Below are 10,867 nucleotides of genomic sequence, written 5' to 3'. Positions count from 1 at the left end.
GTCTAATGAGTGTGTCTTTAAATCTCAAATGTCTTTTTCTTTTCCTAAATATGTATTGATTTTATTTATATGAATGCACTGCAGCTGTCTTCAGACACAACAGAAGAAAGAGGGCATCAGATTCCATTACAGATGGTTGTGAGCCACCATGTGGTTGCCAGGAATTGAACTCAGGACCTTTGGAAGAGCAGTCAGTGCTCTTAACTGCTTACCCATGTCATATTGAGGGTGGGGTGTGCTGTAGCCTCAAATACAAATGAAGCAATGCACGGTGTAGACAAGAGCTTTGAAAATGTTACTGCGCTATTCATACCAGCTATAATGTTCCTGACAGCCTTAAAGACAGGAAAGTACCTGAGATTTCCTTCTCCTTTATACAGAGAGCAAGAGACAGACAGACAGAAAGACAGACAGACAGACAGAGAGAATGAAGGAGAGAGGTGGGCAGTCCTGTCCCTCCATAACACCACAGATCCAGGTCCACCATGGGTATTCACCTCAGCCTCCTTCCTCTCCTTCTCTATTCTGAGTCTGTCTCCAGCCTACCTACAGCCTGTTCACCATGAGTGCTCACCCTGAGAGCTTATCATGGGATTCCTCAGCAATATTCCGTGCTATTTCTCTTTTTCTTAATCCAACTCTTCCTTCAAGACCTGAATTCAGCCAATGTGAGGACAGATGGTGTGGGGCCCTTTGCCCTGCCAATTTAGCAATCTTGGCAAGAACTGAGTCCTTGTGTGCGGGGAGGGAGGGGGGAGTGATTTTGCTTGCATAGTTTAAAAATACTACAGTGTTTTTAACCTCAGGGAAAAATGTTTGGCAAACAACCCATAGCAGATTTTTTTTTTCTTGTGGATGATGTCACATCCCTAGCCAGATTTGTCTAAACAAGGCTCTGCTTAAGAAAATGGCTAGCTCTGGGTGTCGTTACCATGTAGCGTTAAGAGGCATGCCAAGAGGAGGTTTGGGTTAAAATGCTTGGGTCTGACCTCTGCCTTAGCTTTCTCCAGTGCACTGTGAGGTCATTTACCTCGATAGAGCTCTGTAGTCTCATGAATGAAAAACAACAAGTTTAAGCTATAATCAGTTCAGTTCAGCAACTGCTGAGTGGTTTACTGTAATAGCATCTGGGGTGGTAAGTAAGACAGCCTCCAGCCAGGATTTTGTCATCAGTCATGCTTAAACTCAAAAATTGGGGACCTCTCCTGGTGTCCCCTCTGCTTAGCAGTCTCCTCCTTCTGGAGGAGTCTCTGCTTGGCTCCTTTTCTGCACCCAGATCTCACTCAGTTCACAAGCTCCCTCTGCACAGATTCCAGCTCAAGTCATCTTGGGTAAATCTGCCAGTGCCCAGGTCCTGCCCAACCTCTCGTTTTATCCTCCTTCACTCTGTCATAGCACTGTGCTGTGTCTATTTTGTGTTTGTGTGCCACTGGCATTTCCCAAGGTCAAGCCATGGCCCGTTCCCATGCCGTGTAGCAGAAGTGACAGAAGTGCCTTTAGCCTCCAGTCCTCACAATGGGGGCCTTGGAGGTAAATGAATCAATCACTCATCTGAGGAGAACTTGCAACATTTGAATCTGCTTCTTCAAATGTGTAGCAGAAATAACAGTGGTGTCCATCTAAACATACTGGGTTTTGTTTTTTGGTTTAGGGGTTTTTTTTTTTGTTTCTATTTTTTGGGGGTTTTGTTGTTTTGTTGTTGTTTTGGGTTTTTTGAGACAAGAAAGCCCTGGCTGTCCCGGAACTCACTCTGTACGCTAGGCTGGCCTCGAACTCAGAAATCTGCCTGCCTCTGCCTCCCAAGTGCTAGGATTAAAGGCGTGTGCCCCCACTGCCAGGCTAGACTTACTGCTTTCTTATAGCATGAACCTATGTGAAATGCCAAGAGCAATTATTGACTCAACTGAAGTGTTGGCACTTAACCCATGAGACCTTTCTGGAGAAGCTTGCTATAACGTCAATAGTGGACTTGTGAACATGGTGTGAGGCAAAGATTTTAGGGAAGTTCTCTGTCTGTCCTTACTTATCACCTCTTCCCCCTGGCAGCTCCAAAGGACTTAAACGTGGGTGTAATACAGCCGTTCTAGAAAATACATGTCAGAAATTGTGTTGTGCTCTGAACTGCCCCCTCACAGGGACTGGAAGCTCCTGCAAAGAGTACTCATATCCATGGACCTTTTCTTCTTTTCTTTTCTGGCTAGCCAGGGCAGCTGAGACAGCAACTGGAAACACCTTAAGATGCATAAGGATACACAGTGTTCTCCAAGAGATCAGGCTTATTCAGATTTGAGCTTTTCTCCTGGTAACTCCTTAACCTTTGTAAAAAAAAAAAAAAAAAAGTACGCAGGGGTGTCTCAGAACCAGCTCAAGTTGAGCATGTCTGGCATCCAGCAGAGGAGGACACTTAAGCTTAAATTCAAACACAAATGCTCCGTTTGGAAGAGACAACTGTGATGTGAAAGAGAGCACAGTTAATTGCGGTGGGCTGAGGGCTCACAGTGTGCATCCTGGGACCACAGGATAGGACATAACAGGAGAACACAATTAGAGAAAGCTGAGTCCCTCTCTGACTTGAGCCCAGTGTCCAGCTGCCCGAGGCACCAGTAATGAGCAGATGCTAAACTGTAATAAATCAGGAAAGCGAGTGCTAATTAACCCAGGTTCCACGCAGGATTTCTCTTGCAGTTTTTTTAAGTGGATTTTGATCCACGGAGGAGACAGTCCTTAGAAAAAGACAAGCTCTTCCAATAAACACCACACCTCTTCCCCGACGATGGAGAAAACTGACTCGCGTTTGCGGGGTATGAGTGCGTGTAAGCTTCACAGTGCATGTGCAGCCCTTGACAGCAGCCCAAGACCAGCTGTCTGACAGGAGCCTGGACTTGGCAGGCAGCACCAGCTGCAAGCAGGAAACTGAATACCAAGAGGTGTCAGAGTGTTTACACAGAACTCCCTGTTTCTTTTAACACTTCAACTTCTTCTTATTCCCCAAAGAAGAAGATGAGGATAAAGACAAAGATGAAGAAGCAGAAAAGGAAATTGCAAACGTTGAAAGCAGAACCAAGTTTGTGTCGGCCCAGAGTCTACTTACTCACTGGAAATCCAGTTCTAAAACTGCAGGGGCCAAGAAGACATTCTACAGCACAGCTCTGGACTTGGTCCTTCTCCGTGGAAGTCTATAAAAATTTAAAAGTTTAAATAACTTTAAGGAGCCGGACGTGGTGGCGCACGCCTTTAATCCCAGCACTCGGGAGGCCGAGGCAGGCGGATTTCTGAGTTCGAGGCCAGCCTAGTCTACGAAGTGAGTTCCAGGACAGCCAGGGCTACACAGAGAAACCCTGTCTCAAAAAACCAAATAATAATAATAATAATAATAATAATAATTTTAAGTATACATTAAAATGTAAATTTTAATGGACACTGAACTCATAATAAAAGTTGGAGAGCATGGAAAGTTGCCCTCTTTGCCTGGGCTCTAGGTGGTTGACACACGTGTCTAACTACATTTGAAGGTTAGTTTATAGTTTCCTGCCTCGTGGTGCTAAGTTCATAACCTGTCTTAAGAGATCAGTAAGAGGAAAGAAAGTTAAGCCTAGGAACTTGCCTGAGTTCATTCAGTGAGGGGGGGAAGAGGGGGTAGGCAGAATTTGGGCTGAGCCAGTGTAACTCCAAAGCTACCCGGCCTCGCACTTGAGCCTCCCCACAGGCTGGAAGAGAAACTTTTCTCTCCCAATCCCTGTTTGTTAAAGGGCGCCATGATCTGAGAGAATTATCAAGAAAGAGAAATTGCAACAAATTCCCTTGATCATGCAACACCACAGAGCCATCCTCTCCCATCCCATGTGTACCTCTACTATACCACACAGAGCTCTGCTGTACCATGCATCTCCTCTCCACATATGTAGCCTATTATTTGTCCATCAGTGAGAGGACTGGTAGTCTGAATCTTTTCATGACTTCAAGAGCCCCAGGGAAAAGGACAGGACCAGATGTTCAGTGTAACAGAACCTGGAATCCTTGAGGCCGCCTCCTCAAGCCACCTCAGCCATGCCTCCAACTGCATGCCCTCATTCCCAGGCTTCCTGTGGAAAACAAAAGGGTTATGCTCCTTTCAAAAGCGTAGGCATCCCCTCATTAATACATCTGGATACTCAGAGCCTGAGTGTTCAAACCCAGACTCTAGTGAATTTTTCTGAACTACCCTCTGGTGACTCAAGGCTCGTGGACCTAATTGACCATGCATGGAGGGAGGGAGGATGGAGGTCAAGAGGCAAGAACTCTTGCAGCAATTAGCATAAAATCAATGACAAAAAAAATTGAAGGAATGCAGGTGGACTATCAAAAGACGTACAGCCTGAGAGATAGCAACCAAGGGGAAATGTGGGCTGTGGTCCTCAGCAGAGTGAGTATTGCCCTGTTCTGGCTGTTTCCATGCTAGCATCTTCCTGTCTCTTCTGTATTCCTGTAGCTTGTTGCTTTGTAGGTTCCTCAGGAGAGCTTGGCTGCCCTCCTGGCATTCAGACTTACAACTCTTAGGCTCCAGATATTTTCTCACACCATCCCTTCATCCCTATCTTCCTTCCTTCTCCCCTCTCTGCCTCCCTTCCTCTTTCCCTCCTTCTCTTCATTTCTTTCCATCCTTCATTTCCCTTATTTCTCTTCATTTGGTCTAGCAAATCCTCACCCCTCATGGAGACCTTGGCTTTCATCATCACCTCCCAAAAAGAAGTATTTTCTGAACCCAGAGTGGGGGATAGCTAGCCTGTTATACACATGTGAGAACCTCTGTTATCCTATCTCAAAAGATCTACCATCTTTAGCATTTCTCACTTAATACCTCTCTGGCCTATTATCCCCATGAAGCAGCATTTTGTTGTTGTTGTTGTTGTTATTGTTGTTGTTGTTGTTGTTGTTGCTGTTGTTGTTTGCCTTTGAGCCTCTACATCTGACCCAGTGCCTGGCAGGTAGTAGGCAGAAGGAGCCAATGAACAAGTGATGGTCGAAGCAAGCCCACCTCATTGTATTGGATGAAATCAATAGTTCTATGTTAGTAAAGTTCATCCATTTTTGACTCCTCGGAAAAGTAATCTATGAGAGACAAAGAGCAAGGTATGTGCTTAATCTGATTGTGTTCCAGCATCTAATAGCATGATTGGCAGATAGTAATTGTTCTCTGCTTTATGAGACAGGATTTCATTCAACCCAGGTTGGCTCAAAACCACATCGTAAAAAATGATCATGATCTACGGATCCTGCTTCCTCTCTGTCCCCCAAAGAGCTGGGATTACTTGCTTTCCTATTTTAAAAAAGCAATAAACACCACATATAACCATATTCTCACCAATCTTTAATTCTCCCTTAATGGGTATTTTGTATTGGACTTGCCTTTTCAAGGTCCTCAGAACTAACTGTAAATGTGATGCCTATGTGTTTTCCATTATAACTTACTCGTCGACATTTCACTTTTGAGGAAGTGTCTCCATACTCATTCTGGTTGAAACAAACCAGGAGTCTAACCTTGGCCAATGAGACCTGAACAAACAGAATGATAACAGAGACTTAAAGATATGTGTGTATGGCTTCCACCCTCTTGCACTCAAACGTCAGGAAAATGAACCTTGGACAGCCTGCAGAGGGATGAGAGGCAGTTTGGAGGCCCTCGAATGGGTGAAGAATGTCCTTTCAAATTTCATATTTAGTAGTCCTAAGCCCTGGTATATCAAAATGTGACCTACATGGTCAGAAGGGTTTTACAGGGACATAAGTTTAAAATGTGATCAGAGTGTAAGTCCTGACTCAGATCGCCTGGTTCCTTTAAGAAGGAGAAATTTGAATAGATACACAGAGGATGCTGTGTGAAAAGAAAGACAGCCATCTACAAACTTAGGAGGTGCCAAATACACATCTCTCCCTCAACAGGCCCAGAAGAAACTGAAAATGCTTGATCTTGGATTTCCAGCTTCCAGAACTGGGAGACAATGCTTTCTGCTGTTTAGGCCACTACTTTCTGTGGGACACTGGTGTGCAAGTCTAACAGACTCACACAGGTCAAGACCAAAACAACCGACTGACGCACCTGACTCACACAGCGGTAAACCCATGAGACAGATCTTGTATTAAGCCCCAGATGCAGTAAAGGCTCATTGGTAAAGAGAATGAATGGGCATCAGTTTTCACAATTGCAAAATGAAAAAGAATATTCTTCTCACGTAGTTATTGGCAAATTAAATAGGTTGACACTAAATCTGCTTAGTGCGAGGCTCGTCTCATAATTAACACCCTATAAGAGCTTATTTTAGTGCTTCCTTCATTAAGTCAAAGCCAGAGCGACCCCCTCCCCCCAAAGAAATAAACTTTTTTGAATTTATCCTAAATAATGTAGGAACTTGTTATAAATTTCAACATCAATAAAATCCATTTAAATAACATTAAATCATCTAGGACCACTACAGTGGGCACTCCAGAGGACAGCTTAAAGGGACTAAGGTTAAGGAAGAAATGGATTGGCATATATTGAGTCTGTATTGTGTGCTCCAAATATGCTACATGACTTTGCACATGGATATGAGAATTACCTATGCTCCCACTTTCAATAACAAACACAACAAGAACAGGAGCCAACCACTTCTCTTTTGAGTCTGGGTGCTTTCTGAATAATCCCTGAGATGATGCATGTGTTTTAGGAGCTTAGGGAGGCCATGCAGTCACAAGACAGTCCGTATGTCCCCAGACAAAGCTCGCTTTGAGTTGCTCAACTGTCTGCTGCCACATGTTCTGACTCTTGTGAAGGGTTGCACACGACTCTGTATGACACGACGTCAGGTCAGTTTTGACAAGCTCCACACCTTCAAAGCTAGTACCACAGTTCACAAAGAGGAAGTCTGACCTGCTACGAGGGAGGCCAGACTGCCCAGGTCTGTGGCTGCGTTTCTCGGAAAACCAAAACTAACAGGCACATACAAGGCGGTCTCTGCTGAAGGACTTTGCCGAGGGGAGAGAACATGTCGACCCTATCTTACAGAGTGCTCCAGGATGCGACCGTGGACCCCCTTTCCAGGAGCTAGCCGTCTCAACACGGAGCCCTTGACTAAAGGAAGGCTGAGCAGGTAAACTAAACAGTTCAGCTCTGTCTTATGTTTCTCTTGGTTCACACCGTCATGGTGACCATTAGAAAGAGCTTCACACAGATAAAGAAAAAGGACGGGGGGGGGGGTGACATGAAAACCCGGACGTTCCATATCGCATTAAGTGGGCAAAAGGGAAACCAGCTTCTTCAGCTGGGCTTTGAAGACGCCTTCATTCTGCTGTGAAAGAACTGCAAATGTCTGCCCAGAAAATAATGTAAGATTAAGGTTTTTCAGTCTATTCTTCCTGGAACTTAGACACCTCCGCCCCCAAGCCTATGTTGCTAAAATCAAGAGACAAATTCTGCTGCCGCTTTTTTAACCTCCATTGGAGGAGCCCCTAGAAAGGCAGCCTCAGAAGAAGGAGCCCATTCAAAGGAGAAGCAAATTCCTTCAGCCCTGGGGAAATTGTGTGTGTGTGTGTGTGTGTGTGTGTGTGTGTGTGTGTGTGTGTGTGTGTATTTTCTTTTGGCTTTGTTGCAGAAGATGTAGACTTTAGAATAAGGCAAACACCCTCCCTTCCCAGGACTGAGGAGCCTAAGTTAGATTAAGCAAGGATAAAATTTGCACCCTCCATTGGTGCCTGCAGGCAACTTCTCCAGGTTTTTCTCAGAAGGTTGTGACAGCAAAATTGAGGGGCGGGGGGGGGGGATAATAAGAATTGTTGTCAAAGTGTAGACACTGGCTCAGGAAGATAAATATGATTTGGACTTATTGATACTTAATTTATAATTTTTATGAGTGTTGTTCTTGTCTAAATTTTAGTGCACACACACCTCCAGGCCCTTGGTGATGGTGTCCTTTGATTTCCAGGGCTCAGGCAAACTACAGGGAGTGGTCATTGTGAACCCCAGGAAGACAATGGTAGCTCTGGCTAATTGGAGGCACAGCACAGAAACCTTTAGAAATCCTCCCAGAGGCCTCATATAGAATGTACCCTAGAGAGATATAAAGGAAAGTGCATCGATTTAACTACGGCTCCAGCCAGCCATGCTCCCTGCATTAACTCACTTAACCCTCCCACCAGCCTTGAGCCTTAGAGGGATCTTGTTCTCTGGTTCACAGATGGGAGCTTCTCTGGTCCAAGGAGTGTTGTCAAGGTTGTTTACACAGCAATGAATTCAGTAAACAAAATTCAAACCTAAACGGATTTCACTCCAGTGATTTTTGCTAAAAGGGAGCCGGGTGTGTTTGCAGCCTTATAGGATGTGTCCTTGAATCCATTCCCAGGAAACTTCTCTGAGCCCAGATGTCTTCATGGTGGCACTTCTGCCCCCTCCCCCACCTGAGAAGATGCTCTCTCAGATGACTCCATGAACGAGGCCATTATAAAGCTAAGGGCTATCACTTTCAGCTCCATCTGGTCAGCTCTGGCTTAAAACTTGGGGGACCCCATTTCTGGTTTGCTTTTTATTGAGTTCAGTGCTGCCTAGGAAACTGTAGAATTTGATGTTGACTGAATAGGTCAGGGGTCAGGGTCCTAACTCTGACACTGACACTCTTGACACTTTGGGTATTTTTTTTTTTATCTCTATTCTTCAATTCCTGCATTCTTAAAGATTCTCTCTCTCTCTCTCTCTCTCTCTCTCTCTCTCTCTCTCTCTCTCTCTCTCTCTCTCTGTCTTTGTCTTCCAACTTTGAGGCAGTGTCTTCACTGTTGCTGCTGAGCTTGCTAGCTGGCCCAGGAGTTTCGGGGGATCCTCTTGTCTCTCATCTCATCTCACCCGACAAGTGCTGGGATTACAATCAGTCAGTCACTGCTCCAGGCTTTATGTGAGTTCTGGGAATTTAAACAAAGTCACTTTTAGCCATTGAGCCATCTTTCCAGCCCAATCTTTATAATGGGACAACATCAACAAAGACCCAGATTGACAATTATTTAGTCTTATTAATATTTGTATTAAGTGAAGTACTGTACATACTTGACATTCAATACATTGTTATAATTATTAGGACACATTCAGTAAACATTTTCTTTTTTGTCTCTGCCACTCCTCTTTCCTGATCTCAAATCAGATCTAACTTTATTCATATACATTCTACAGCTACCATAGAATTTATCGTTATGTATCAATGTGCAAATATTTCATTTTAATGATCTCATTAGAAAATAGTAATATACCAAAGTCCCACAGCCTGGGATGGAGCCTCTGAGTACCTGGGTCCTCATTTACTGATCTTAACAAATTAATGAAGTATGAGGGGCAAACAACAACAGCTAAAGATATTGAAGCTGAAACTCAGAGAATTTCATTTGGTTGAACTTCAGGTAAAGTGGAAAGAGTTGGAGCTTTGAGATTTCCCCCTAAACTGGGCATGACGCTAGCATGTGTTAAAATGCCTTTGGGTAAGTGGATTAAACTCTTTGATCTTCACTTACATGCTTCTGGCATTCAGTCATTTTGATGCCCGGCCAGTTGCTATGAACTTGACAGCAAACTTAGCCACTGGGTCTGACAAAGAAGAGACTAGACACCCAGTGGGTGCATTAATAACAGCCATGTTGTACCATGCTCAAGTTCAAAGACAGGGCATCAGAACTCAACCTGGAAGCATTCTGCTCAGAATCTTGCTACATACATAAAATAGTCAACATCCCTCACCACATCAACTGCTAAGTTCTATCAAGGGCAGAGTTCTTCTGGGTTCACTCAGTCATGCCCACCATCCTAGCAAGAGATTAAGGGATTAAGTTACTAAACAGAAAGAAGATCTAGCCCAGGCTAGTTTCCAACTTAAAAGATAGCTAAGAATGGCTTTGAACCTCTGACCTTCTAGCCTCTAGTTAGGTGCAGGGATCACAGGCAAGAGCCACACACTCAGTTTTATGTGGAGCTAGGGATCAAACCCTGGAACTCCTGCATACTTGGCAAGCACTCTCCCCATTGACCAAATCCCCAGCCAGCCCTGTTCTGGTTAATCATGTCTTCCAAATACCATCAATTTAGATGGCCATATGGGAGAATGTTGTGCATCAGACAGTGACCCTGGTCCTTGGAGTTTATGGGGTATACTTACCTTACTTCATTCCAGAAAACGCCAAGAGCCTAGGATATTCTGTGTACTGTCCATTTCACACATGCATCAGCAATTACACTCAGGTGAGCTCATGTCATTGTAGCCCATAACTTAACCATCTGTTTTTACTTTTAATTAAAAACTGACAAAATACAGTTGCATATATTTATGGGGTACAAAACAATACTGTGACCCACAAATACAATACGGATGGGCTGGGGAGGTGGCTTAGTTTGTGCTTGCCACACAAGCATAAGAAACAGATCTCCAACACCCATGTAACAGCTGGAGACATGCCAGATGTGACAGAGCATGTCTGCAGTCCCGGTGCTAGAGAGGCAGAGACAGGAGGAGCCTTGGGGGGGGGGGGACTGTCAGCCACTCATCTACTTGAATTCATGAACTCCTGAGTCAGCGAGAGACCTTATCTCAAAAAGCAAAGTGAAGAGCGATTGAGGAAGACATATAAAGTCAGCCTCTAACATCTGCACACATACACACACACACACACACACACACATATACACACACACAATACATACATACACATACACACATACATACATGCACATACATACATACATACACATACACACAATACATACATACACATACACACATGCATACATGCACATACATACATACATACACACACAATACATACATACACATACACACATACATACATGCACATACATACATACATACACATACACACACAATAC

At 44.2% G+C, this 10,867-nt stretch overlaps 1 protein-coding gene across 1 annotated transcript in view; it reads left to right on the top strand.

Annotated features, from left to right (window-relative positions):
• Positions 1-6,897: 6,897 nt before the first annotated feature.
• Clnk (cytokine dependent hematopoietic cell linker) overlaps positions 6,898-10,867 on the top strand; it is a 167,713-nt gene continuing 163,743 nt past the window's right edge. The window contains exon 1 of the mRNA XM_021211084.2: positions 6,898-7,106. The gene's annotated coding sequence lies outside the window, so the exon portion shown is untranslated. The remainder of the gene's footprint in view (positions 7,107-10,867) is intronic.

Source organism: Mus pahari, chromosome 13 (assembly GCF_900095145.1).
Source record: "Mus pahari chromosome 13, PAHARI_EIJ_v1.1, whole genome shotgun sequence".
Classification (NCBI taxonomy): domain Eukaryota; kingdom Metazoa; phylum Chordata; class Mammalia; order Rodentia; family Muridae; genus Mus; species Mus pahari.
This window is presented reverse-complemented; position numbering and strand designations above follow the sequence as displayed.